Raw genomic sequence first — 13,697 nt, forward strand, 5'->3', positions numbered from 1 at the left:
CCCCTCTGCCAATCCGGGGAGGGCTGCAGACTACCACATGCCTCCTCCGATACATGTGGAGTCCCCAGCCGCTTTTCACCTGAAAGTGAGGAGTTCCGCCAGGAGGGCGTAGCGCGTGGGAGGATCACGCTATTCCCCCCAGTTCCTCCTCCCCCCCGAACAGGCGCCCCGACTGACCAGAGGAGGCACTAGTGCAACGACCAGGACACATACCCACATCCGCCTTTCCACCCGCAGACACGGCCAATTGTGTTTGTAGGGACACCCGACCAAGCCGGAGGTAACACGCTAAGTCATAGCATAACACAAGATGTCTAGGACACCTATGTAGAGCTCTAGCTTTGGTAGAAGAGGAATAGGTGTAGTTATTGTTTCCATTGGGCCGAGTCATAATTTCTGTTGTTTACTTGTGATGATATTTGGGATATAGCTCCATAATTTTCTCTGTATTTTTCATCACTTGTGTGTTTAACCAGATAATTTCAACCAAAGCCAAACAAAACCGAAGAAACTGAAACTGTACCTTCTGTTGACGCCCTGCATGCGTCTGAGGAAGGCACAGATGGAGTTGTGCTTGGCCTTTGACCTCAGGTACTCAGCGTATCTGTTGGAAAACTCAATGTCCCCCAACTGCCTCCTCCGCTCCAGGCCCAATCGTCCCTGTATCTGGCTGGAATATGAGGGCGTAAATGAAAGGAAAAACTCGAAGAGTATAAACCACAGGTAGTGTTTCACATAAAGTCACAAGTTGTTGTAAAATAAGAGGAGCAAAAGCATAAACAACAACTTTGCAGACTAGCCACTATGTATGCATCCATCCATCCACCCATTATCCGAACCGCTTATCCTGCTCTCAGGGTTGCGGGGATACTGGAGCCTATCCCAGCAGTCATTGGATGGCAGGCGGGGAGACACCCTGGACAGGCTGCCAGACCATCACACAGGGCTGACACACACACACACACACACACACACACACACACACACACACACACACACACACACACACACATTCATACCTAGGGGCAATTTAGTATGGCCGATTCACCTGACCTACATGTCTTTGGACTGTGGGAGGAAACCAGAGCACCCAGAGGAAACCCACGCAGACACGGGGAGAACATGCAAACTCCACACAGAGGATGACTCGGGACAACCCCCAAGGTTGGACTACCACAGGGCTCGAACCCAGAACCACTATGCCACCATGCCACCGCCACTATATATATATATATATATATATATATATATATATATATATATATATATATATATATATATATATATATCTTATAGTGGAATATCTTAATATTCCGCTCCTCATTGTTAAGCACTTTTATCAACACCATTGAAGGTTTCCGGAGAAAAAAAAGTTTATATATATATATATATATATATATATTTAAATATATAAGATCATAACCAACCTTAACGTTGCTTCAATGACAGCATCCAAGTCATTCCTGGCCAATAGTGATTGTGTGTTTAGACGGCCAAACTTGCTTCTTAAAAGCCCCTTGACATCATCTTCATCCCTGTGGTAAAAACAAAGTCACAAGATGCTCAGAACTGTATGAATTAGAAAAACAACCCTGTTTAAAAGCTGTTTTGTGTAACTCTCCATTTCATCTATCTATCTATCTATCTATCTATCTATCTATCTATCTATCTATCTATCTATCTATCTATCTATCTATCTATCTATCTATCTATCTATCTATCTATCTATCTATCTATCTATCTATCTATATATCTATCTATATATCTATCTATAGTGTGTGTGCAAATAAAAATAGACATACATTAATTGCATCAAGATGAACGTACTAATTATAAAATCATCTAATGCAAGAATGCACATACACCAAGGTTTTCAATAATAATTATGGGTAAAGGTATCCAACACAGATAATAAGGGAATTGATTATTCAACGGCATTTGATACAGTTAGCCACACACAGCTCTTTAACATCATGCTGGAAATGGGTTTCCCTAGACACCTCGTTGCGCTACTTCAAGGTCTATATATTGGCCAGACAGCAGTGGTGAGATGGGATGGTGAGAACATAAAAGCTTTTCCAATAGAGACGGGTGTACGTCAAGGTTGCATTGCATCCCCATGCTTATTCACACTATACACAGAACAAGTGATGCGTGAGGCAGATATAGATGAATATGGCGTGAGCATAGGTGGTTATAAGATAAACAATCTTAGATTTGCAGATGACATGGCACTAGCAGCTGATGGACAGCAAGATCCAAACGAAATGTTGAGTCAAGTCAATGAGGCAGGGAAAAAGAGGTTGCTCAGTTTGAATGTGAAAAAGACAAAGTGCGTGAAAGTGGGGGAGTCGGATATTGCAATCTCAGTAGATGGACAAGATGTAGAACACCTGGAGAGCTTCAAATACTTGGGTTCAGTTAAGAAAAATGACAGTGATTGTACAGATGACATAAAAATCAGAATTACCCTAGCAAAGAAAAAAATGATGGAGATGGTACCAATATGGAGAGACAGGAGAATAAGAAAAGAAGTGAAAGTCAGTCTACTTAAAGCACTCGTCTGGCCAGTGTTTTCATGTGGAGCTGAAAGTTGGACATTGAAGAAGGCGATGGTAAACAGGACTGAGGCTGCAGAGATGTGGCTTTATCCTAGGATGCTTCAAATAAGTTGGGCAGAGAAACGAACGAATTGCGAGCATCCTTAATGAATTAGGAACAAAAAGAGGACTAATGACACATATAATGAAAAGAAAGCTATCATTCTTTGGGCATACCTGTCGTCCAGGTGGAAGTAAATTAACGAAGACAGCAGTTTTGGGAACTACACCAGCAAAGCGCAAGAGAGGCTGACCAAAAAGGCAGTATCATGATGACATCAAAGAATGGCTTAGTCTGAAATTATTGGAGGCAACAAGATCAGCTCAGGACAGAAAGAACTGGAGGAGACTTGTTTGGCAAGCATGTCATCCTGATGGTGCTGGCAACACACGCTAACGAGGAAGCCTTGAAGAAGAAAGGGTCTGAACTTCTCTGTCTCAGCTGGGAACAGGGACATTTCCTGGCAGAGGAGATGGAACAGGTCTGGCTCACTTGTCTGTAAGCTAAAAGGCATGTATTTCTTCCATGAGGTCATGGTGGAACATATTGATATTTTTATTACTTTCAGTTTTCTAGACAGGCTCAAGGATATCGTCTGGGCCTAAGCCCCAAAGATGCCTTCAAATAACTGTACATTTTTTAGGCTTTTTTCCACAACTACTCAATGCATTTGTTAAGCACCTAAATATCCCTGAGCCAGACACAATCTCTACAAGCTCCAGGGGTGCTTAAGTTTGGAATATGAGTTGAAAATAAGTGGGGGTAGGAGATCCAGGGTGGACGTTAGAAAGAGCTAGCTATACTTTGAAAATATCATCCCCTCACTTCTGCCTTAGAGCCTTGTGAATGTGCAAACTGATTGACAGCAACCAATGAAGACCAATGGCTCACAAGGATGCTCCTGATTGGCTGATAAGGAGCATGATACAGAGAAACATTTCTGTCTCTGTTTGTGGTGCCTAAGGTGGCCACAGAAACTAGATTTTTTTCTCTTTCAGTGCATCCACTTACTTGATGTTGGGATGTAGAAAAGGTTTGACTAAATATTAAGAGTTCTCAAATGAAATTGTTGACAGCCCCTTTAAATGACTCGTTGACACACCTGGCGAGTAGAGAAATTGTTACCAGGGCAACTCATACCTTTCCCATGGAGGTAGTGAGGCTGTGAGGCTGAAGAGGATGGTTGACAGCAGGACCACTTGTCCCATGTGATTCAAAACCACCATGACTGCAACCTGAGGAGACAAGAGAGTTGTGAAAATAAAAAGTGCAAACGAAAACAAGACAAGGGATTTGTATCTTGTTTTATATGTCATAACCCTTGTTTCAAGATATTGCTGGAGAAATGTTCCTACCCCACTTGCAAATAGTATTGCTTGTTTAAAGAAAATGTACTTGTTTCATGCTAATAGGACTTGTTTCAAGACGTTCACTCTAAATAAGAAGGATTCACATCAAATCAAGTTTCTTGTAACATTTCTTTTCCTGTTAAGTGATAAGTCTCAGAATCAGGGAATGAATGCACTTCCTTAATACAAGTTATAATATCTGCCATAAGAAATTTAATATCTACAACAAATGTTCCCAACAATATCTTGAAATGAGCATTATGAGACTTAAAACAAAGATATCTTGATAAGCCTGTCTTAAGCTTGCAAAAAGTCAGTTTCTTGTTCACAGAAGAACCTAAAAACACCAGAGAGAGAGAGAGAGAGAGAGAGAGAGAGAGAGAGAGAGAGAGAGAGAGAGAGAGAGAGAGAGAGAGAGAGAGAGAGAGAGAGAGAGAGAGAGAGAGAGAGAGAGAGAGAGAGAGAGAGAGAGGCTGGAGCTCCTGCAGACATCACAGCCAACTATCCCAAAACGAATAGCAACAAATTTACCTGCACAGTTCATATCTGACTGATGTTAACCATCCGATGGTCCTCATTACTAAGAGAGGTGAGTCCCAACCATAGACACACAGACTCATAGAGGAGCCTCATAGAAGAGAATGTTACTCACCCAGGCCTAAAACAAGTCTCAGAGAAAGACAAAGAGCCTTGCAGGGAGAATGTATCTTTCCCATCTCAATGGTCTCCTTATGTAGGTAGCACTGTAATATTGATTAACGCCCTGTGAGGTGATGCCCTTTTTTTTTCAAGCCTGTTTCCGGCCCACCAAGCGTAATTTTATTGGCATACTTATTTGCACAGGCCCGTTTGATGGATTTGTATTAGAATTCAGTCGATGCTCAACGCCCCAATCTGTTTGTTCAGTCCAATAAAGCTCAATGAGATGATCGATTTTCACCTCCAATTAACTTTAATTGCTCTGGTTACCTTAAATATCAGCATGGCGTATGTGGAAATGAAATCAAGCCCACAATCAATAGCAGAATATTGACTCAGAGACAAACACAGAGTGCGTACATTTTTTATTTATATCTTTTTATGTGCCACTGTAAATATATTGTTTGTCATGATATTAGATTGATTTGTTTATGTGTAAGAGAGAGAGAGAGTGAGAGCATGTGTGGATGTTTGTGTGTGTGTGTGAGGGAGAGAGAGAGAGAGAGAGAGAGAGAGAGAGAGAGAGAGAGAGAGAGAGAGAGAGAGAGAGAGAGAGAGAGAGAGAGAGAGAGAGATAGAGATAGAGAGAGAGAGAGAGAGAGAGCATGTGTGTGTGTCAGCAACTTCTCCTGGATAGCCTTGCCATTGTGGAGAAGTTTGCTTGTACTACTGAGCCCAAGAGCTATGTCATCCGGAGCTTGGCTCTTGGTAGGGTCAACCAAGGCCGATAGGTCAAGGGGGAGGTTCCAGACGATCCAACAAAGACCTCAAACGGCGGAACTGGTGGAAGATGTCTCCGGGTCACAACGGCAGTGAAGGTGGATGAAGGCTGCAACAGAGGGTGGTCCCCAATTGTCTTGGTTCTCCATGCCATTGGACTCTGGCCACCCCCTGCCAAGGACCTTGTGGCAACTGCAGGCACATCAGCCACTCCACGTAAAAAGCTGTCACGTGTCAACCCATAAACATCCTGGGTCAAAGTCCTGTGGTGATCAGGAAGAGGTGATGGGGACAGGACAGTGAAGTCCGGCAGCCCTTAGCCACAACATGGCACACAGGCGGTGGGTGTATGATCAGTTGCTAAGCCCTGGGACTGAGGCAGAGGGGCTTCTCGGCTGCTGCACCCACGACTGAGCAGCCCTATTTAGGATCTGCACTGCTCACCCCAGTAGGGGAGGGGGTTAGAAAAGGTGATCTAAACATAGTCTGCCTCATACCGTCTGGACCACCGCATTGAGATGGATCATCACTATGCAGTCAGAAACAGAAACTCATATATTTTGGAGCCTGCAACATACAAAACCTCATGAACAACAGCGACAAACCTGAGCGGTGTACTGCCATCATCGCCCAAGAGCTGAGGAGATCCCACATTGATATTGCTGCACTCTTTGAAACCCGACTGGCTGACCAAAGGCAGCTGAAAGAGGAGCAGGGTGGTTACATTTTCTTCTGGAAAGGAAAAGCAGTTGAGGAGTTGAGGACTCATGGTCTTGGCTTTGACATCAAAAAAAGCCTCCTTTGCCACCTTGTTGAGCTTCCTCTTGGCATCAATCAATGCCTGGTGATAAATGATAAATAACTGGGCACCACTATCATCAGCGCATATGCTCCAACACTTGACTAACAAGATGGAGTAAAGGCTTTCTTTTTTTCTTCCATCCTATACCGACCTGGACAATGTTCTCACCAAAGTCCCCAAGAAGGATAAGTTAATCCTGCTTGGAGATTTCAATGCCAGAGTAGGACAAAGTTACAACTTGTGGAGAGGCATAATTGGCAAGGAAGGAGTTGGAAACAAAAACTCCAATGGCATCCCGTTGTTAACATGCTCAGAACACAGCCTAACCATTGCCAACACACACTCTTCGTCAGAAGAACAAATTTAAAACAACCTGGAGGCACCCTCGTTCTAACAATTTGGCACCTCATTGACTACATCATCGTCCATCAAAGGGATCAACGAGAGGTACTTAACACCAAATTTAAATGTCCAGTATTTCTGCATTTCCTTTGGAATATCCTTCTTTTCTGCTGTCCATCCCTTCATTGCAATGTCTCTTACCATTTGCATTTCCGGATCATCTGCTCTTGCTTCCCTGAACATGTTCAACTTCTCTTCGGAGATGGGTAGCTGAGGTGTGACCCAGTTGACCTCCAGCTCTTCTCCTAGCAACTGTTCCTTTGGTTCTTTGAGGTAAGCATGGCTCAAAGCATCAGTGATGTGCTGTTCTTTTCCTGGCTTAAAGGTGACTGTGAGAGCATACCTCTGCAGCCTGAGAAGCATCCTTTGTAGCCTCATGGGAGCTCGGTGGAGTGGCTTTTTGAAGATACTCTCAAGTGGTTTATGATTACTCTCAACCTGAATTTCTCTGCCATATACATATTGGTAGACTTCTCACACCTGTAAACTATGGCAAGTAACTCTTTCTCAATTTGAGCATATCGGCGTTGACAGTCCGTAAGTGCTCATGATCCATACGCCACAGGCCTCCCATCCTGTAGTATAACAGCTCCTATTCCTTCCAAACTGGCATGCACAGACAATGTCACAGGTCTATTGACATCATAGAATTTAAGCATTGGGCATTGGTAACCAACTGCTTCAATTTGTCAAAACTTTTCATTTGTTAATTTTACCAGTGCCATTCAATGCTGCTCTCTAATAGCTTTCGGAATGGAGCGCTGACCTCTGACAAGTTGGGAATGAATTTGGCCAGATATTGAATCATGCCCATAAACCTCAATAGCTCCTGCTTGTCTTTTGGTGGTGGTAGCTGTACAAAGGCTCTGACCTTTTCATCATCTGGTTTTAGCTCATCCGTGATAATTACATTACCTATGTACTTGATCTCTGTAGTTCTGATATTGCATTTACTTTTGTTCAGTTTTAGGTTGTACTCACATGCTCTCTCCAGGAGCTTCCTCAGTCTTAGATTGTGTTCCTCAATGGTGTCACCCCATACCAGCAGATCATCGATGATGTTGACTACCCCATCCAGGTCTTCAATCATCTGTGCCACGGACCTCTGGAATACTTCAGATGCAGAAGAAATCCCAAAGGGTAGACACAGGAAACGATGTCTCCCTATAGGTGTGTTGAAAGTGCATAATTTGGAACTTTCTTCATCCAGCTTGATCTTCCAGAAACCTTGATTGGCATCTAGTACTGAAAAGTACTTGGCAGTAGGCATGCAGGAGACAACCTCTTCAACTGTGAGCAGTGGGTAGTGGTCTTGCTTGATGGCTTGATTTAAATCTTATGGATCCATGCATATCCTTGTCTTTTTTTGGTGTAACCACTGTCACCATACTATTCACCCAGCCGGTTGGTTCTATTTGCCTTGTTATGACTCCCATCTGTTCCATTTTGTGTAGCTCCTCCACTGTTTGATCCTTGAGAGCTACTAGAATCTTTCACGGGGCATGCACAACTGGTGCAATATTTGGATCAATCTGGATATGGTGTTTTCCTGGTAAACATCCTAATCCAGAAAACAAGTCATCAAAGTCTTTCGCTTCACCAGGCCTAGCTTTATGCATGTTGATTTGCCCAGTACTGCTGGAACATGTTGCTGTACTATCTCAAATTCTTATCTTGTGTTTTTGTCCTTTGTACAGACAGGTGAGTGGTTTTTTGCCAAGTGGTGCTGTCTTGTGGCTGAAATATGCAACAAGCTTGCAGGTGGATTTTTTTCAGTTTTTCTCTGGAGTCCAGTGAGTTGGATGTTTCTGACGACATTACGTTGCACCTTGTCCCAGTGTCAAGCTTAAATATCACATTCCTCCTGTTTATCATCAGATCTTGAGTCCAGTCATCGTCATCCTCCATCTCTGCACTGTCAACATTTTCGATGCATAAGTCCTGTTCCACGTCAACTGTGCCAATGAACATGTCACTGTTGCTCTCACACTGTTCCACAGCATGCAATTTCCTTGTGTGGCCCTGTGATTTGCACATCTTTGCAAAATGATTTATTTTTTGGCATGACTTGCATGTTTGACCAAAGGCTGGACATTTTCTGTATGCATGCGTGTAACAACATCTGTTGCAGTTAACTTCCTTTTGGTCATCCTGTGGGGCTGGCTTTGTTCTATTCTTGTCGCCTCTGTCTCTCTTGGGAGTTTTAACAGTTTTTATTTTGTGCACTTCAATTTCTTTATTGAGCATTTTAACCGGAATCTCACTGGCACGGCAGACATCAATTGCCTTTTCCAAGGTAAGATCCACCTCTCTCAATAGCCTGCCTCTCACTTGATAATCTTTTATGCCGCATACAATCCTGTTCCTTATTAAAGTTATGCAGTTGTTCGAACTCAGAGTCGTTTGCCTTGTTCTTCAAATCTTTCACGTAGGCGTCTGTGGTCTCTGTTGTTCCTTGAGCCCTTGTAAAAAAAACATGTGTCGGATATACGGTAGGTTTTTTTCTTGGTTCGCGGTAGTCTTGAAACTTTTTCTTTAACACTTCAATTTTATCCTTCTCATCATCCAGGGAGACAAACGTGTTGCAAACCTTTATTGCCTGTTCCCCAGTCACGTGCAGGAACGTAGCACGCTGCACTTTCTCCGCCTTTTCAGCTACGCCGCTGGCAGTGCAAAACGGCTCAGATATCTGGACCCATATTTTCCAGTTCTCAGCAAGATTACCTTGTAGGTTTAAACTTGACGGTGGCTGCAACTGTGACATCTTCCACGTGTTTTGCCTCTTTTCCATCGCGATCTATTCTGACACCATACTATATTGATGTGACTCGGACACCGCTGAAGACTGAACAACCTGATTTTTATTCAACAGTCTTCCATTTTCCAACTCTACGTCATGACGTCATACGCACGCTGACACTGTTGGAGTGCAGGAATGAGGAGACGGAGAGATCGAGTCGAGTCAATTCCGTTTACTCGCCACACAAAACAACACCAATACAGCTCAATATCTCGTGGCAACCTGCTAACCGCCAGGCTGCTGCAAACATGGCCCCTCCCGGAAACCCTAAGCAGGGCCTACGTCAGCGCTCCGAATGTCCGCCTTAAAGGAGCAGCAGCCCCTGGTGAATTTACCCTCATTTGTGTCTCACCACAACACTACATTTACACACGTCACACATTGCTACTTTGTTTGTAACACTGTTAGCTAGCTAGTTAGCATACTGAAATTAGTGCCTTAGCTCACTGAATAAACACATTTTCAGTTTGGTTGTCACAAAGGGTGATGGGGCTTTGCTGTTAGAGCCCCACACTATGCAACGCTCTTCCCACTGAACTAAGACACACTAGGGCTCGAACTCCTTTTAAATCTCACCTTAAAACCTTTCTCTTTGTGAAAGCTTGAGAAAAAGGTCGTGGTTTTGAAAACCGCAACCTTCAGGCCAGAACAAAAATTCTGGTGTACAAAGCAGTAGTGCTGTCCACCCTACTGTATGGGTCAGAAATCTGAACCACATATAGCAGGCATCTGCAGGCACTCGAGGCATACCAACAGCGATGTCTCAGAAAGATCCTTAAGATCAGCTGGGAGGATAAGTGCACCAACTTCAGTGTCCTCGAAGAGGCGAACATGCCTACTTTAACTGCCACCATCACAAGACATCGGCTGAGATAGACTGTCCATGTCCTCTGCATGTCTTACTCTCACCTCCCAAAACAAGTCCTTTATTCTCAGCTCATGACAGGAAGGCATGCCCCAGGAGGACAAACGAAGTGATATAAAGACAACATCAAGGCCCAAATCCAAAGGTTTGGCAACAACCTTAACACCTGGGAACAAGCAGCAAAGAACAGGGAGGCCTGGAGACTGGCTGTCCGTGAGGGTGTTGGGCACTACAACAATGACCTCCATCATGCTGCTGAAAACAAGCACAGGCTCAAAAAGGGGTGAGTTACCAGAAAGGCCCAAACCACATCTTCAGCCACTTCTTCACACCCTTGCCCATATTGCCCCAAAATATGCGGCTCCAGGATCGGCCCTATGCCCACCTGACCCACAAGAACCTAGAAGGAGGAGTCATACTCGACCCTAAGTGACTGCCGATGATGATGATGATGTGTGTGTGTGTGTGTGTGTGTGTGTGTGTGTGTGTGTGTGTGTGTGTGTGTGTGTGTGTGTGTGTGTGTGTGTGTGTGTGTATGTGCATTTTAGTGGTGGTCATTGGGATGACACACACGTTTGTACTTTTACTTTTGTGAGGACCCTACCTAGCCCTTAACCCTAACCATCAGAACTACATGCCTAACCCTAACGCTTACCCTAACCTTAACCTAATCCATAAACCAGAGTCCTAATCCTAAAACAGACCCTTAAAGACGTGAGGACCGGCCAAAATATCCTCACTTCTTCAAGGAAAAATGTCTTGACTCTGATGGTTAAAAACTCAAATTGGTCCTCACAAAGATAGACGTACACACGTACACACACACACACACTGGATCAAAGAGTCAGTTTATGCAGACAACTGAGTATTCTATGAGCTGGTGGATAAAGTGATGAGAGGTACCTCCATCCAACTCCTCTAGAAATAACCTTGTGATAAAATCTATTGGATTAGACACTGTTTCATAGGGAAACAATTTTTTTTATTAAATGATGAAGCAACACTTGACCGACACAGCGATGAAAGAAAGACCGCAAAGATGAGACAAGGTCAGCAAAGATGAGACAAAGACAGAGGAGCTTGATTTCAACTTAAGTAGAAGGAGACATAGGAAGCATATGTGTTTAACCAGCTGTATGACTTCTAACGCTCTCCAACTTCACAGTTCAACACATAGGAGCCAACAGTTTTTTTTACCGTGAGTGAGTCACCCTTTTGAGATAATAGGGCAGTAACTTGGCCGTGAATGACGCGTGAATCCAAATCAGAATATGGTTTCAAATACCAGTGCTGCCTTTATTTTTATTATCACTTCACACGCTGCTTGCGCAAAACAAACCCCCAACTATCAAACTAGGAAGAAAAAAACATTATCAAGCCCAACAACATCGAAGAAATAGCATTCTTGGTTTATTAGACGCTGAATGATGAGGAGGCGATTTCATATTCCACTGATCAATTTCTCCTCTCAGGCGTTCACATCCATTCACCCTCCCCTTTCACCCATCCAGTCACCGGGTATGTTTCCACGCTGACTAATAATCCGCCCATAAACCAATAAAGACATTACTTCGATTTTAGATACAGTCGTGTATCCGCCATTTTCTGATTATCCTTATTATGACTACGTTGCCCAGATCTTTTGATCAACCCTCCTCAATGAAAGCGTTATCTACAAAAAGACTCTGGCAGATCGCCAGGGGGTCGGAGATGTCGCCTCGGGGTGCAGTACAACTTCGGATCGAGTCTCGTAGCGGGCGGAAATATGCTCGGTTACACTGGTGGCAGCGGTGGGATCCGGAAGCAGCGTCCGAAATTATTTTTTTGGCTTACCGGCCAAGGGGACTGGTAGATGAAAAAATCTACCGGCCAAGCATATTTTTTACCGGCCAAAATAATTAGTAGCCTGTTTTGTGCCATACAAACGTTTTCAGTGCATATCAATGAGAGAATAAGGTATTGTGTTGAATAAGAGCTTTTAAAAATGTGCAGATTTGAAGCAAAAATGTTTTTATGTAAAATTAGTCAATGGTTAAATGATAAAATGTTACAAAGTATAATTTCATGTTTTATTTGCAGCATTATTGTAACTACTCGAATGCTCCACATGCCCGTCTCTAGTCCCAGACTACTTCTCACTCTACAGCAGCCACTCTCTTTGCACCGTCCATGAAGTCTGGCCTCCTGCTCCATCTGGTGCCACAGATCAACAGCACTGGTTGAGTCATACTCCCTGATCTCGGGAGATGACAGCTGCACCATCAGTAGAGTGTGACTGAGTTGAGGTTTTTTTTTAAACATTTTTATTTCTGATTTTTCCCTTTTCCCCCTCCTAATTTAGTGGTCAATCGATCCCTATTTTAGTTCAGACACCCACCCTCGTACCGCATGCGTTGGCCAACTGCATCTCTCAGTCTGCAGTCTCGAAGGAGACGCCTCGCGGCGAATCAAGGCCGGACCACTGCTTTTTCTGACACACCCAGAGACGCATTCATGTGACGAACACAAGCCGACTCCGCCCCCCTCCCGAAGACAGCATAACGGGATAACATTCAGAGACAGCAAACCTCCATGGTATGCAAGTCTGATATTTTATGTTTACAAGAGACACATTGGGACCAGGTGTGTGTGAGAGAGGTTGAGAGATAGGAGAAATGTATGTGAACAATTGTCGAGTCAGAATAAGAGGGGTTGCAATATTAGGGAAAAGATGTGTAGTTGAGAATGTTAGAAAATGTGTGGATAATAGTAATGGGAGAGCAATAGCGATTTCCTTTGAGCATTTAGGTAAAAAAAAAATTCAGTTGTTGAATGTATATGCACCGAATGATGAGAAGGAGAGGAGGGTTTTTGGGGGTTTTTTTGGGGGTTTTTTTTGCGAAATTGGGGGGGATGGTTGGTGAGAACTGCATGTATGGTAGTGGGTGACTTTAATGTATGGTGTGGAAGGTTGGACGCAACTGCGAGTGCGAGATTTAAGAGTGACTCGTCGAGAGATGTGGTGAAAGAAATGATGAGAGTAAACGGGCTGATAGATGTGTGGAGAGAGGTTTCCAGAGGGGAGGGCTTTTTCCAGGAGACAAGTGGTGAAGGGGGTGTTAAAACAGAGTAGGGTAGATTTCGTTTTGAGCACGAAGGGCATAGTAGATTAGATAGATGAGAAATATAAGAAGATAGTGAGAGAGTGTATAATGAGAAGAAAGAATTTGAGTATGCATGAGGAGAACATTGGGAGGTGGTGGGAGAGTGTGAAAGAACAGGAAAGATACTGAGTATAGATAGCGGAGGCAGAAATAAGAGAGAAAAAGAGCGTATAGTGACCTACTTGCAGGTTACGTATTCACCATGCAGGCCAGAGACGGTCCCTTTAAGACAGTGGGCGGGGGTTAGCAAGCGGTATTGTGGGTAGACACGCGGCTGAGGTTTTGAGTATAATGAACTGTGGACTGAGAGTTTGTT

The 13,697-nt window shown here is 43.7% G+C and overlaps 1 long non-coding RNA gene across 1 annotated transcript; it reads right to left on the bottom strand.

Moving 5' to 3' along the window:
- Window positions 1-1,427: 1,427 nt before the first annotated feature.
- LOC130113740 (uncharacterized) lies at window positions 1,428-4,615 on the bottom strand. The gene is made up of 3 exons (XR_008810352.1): window positions 4,603-4,615; window positions 3,742-3,836; window positions 1,428-1,535 (listed from the first exon to the last, which is right to left on the bottom strand). It is a non-coding gene; the product is annotated as an uncharacterized LOC130113740 (long non-coding RNA).
- Window positions 4,616-13,697: the final 9,082 nt, after the last annotated feature.

This window comes from Lampris incognitus, chromosome 6, assembly GCF_029633865.1.
Source record: "Lampris incognitus isolate fLamInc1 chromosome 6, fLamInc1.hap2, whole genome shotgun sequence".
NCBI classification, from domain to species: domain Eukaryota; kingdom Metazoa; phylum Chordata; class Actinopteri; order Lampriformes; family Lampridae; genus Lampris; species Lampris incognitus.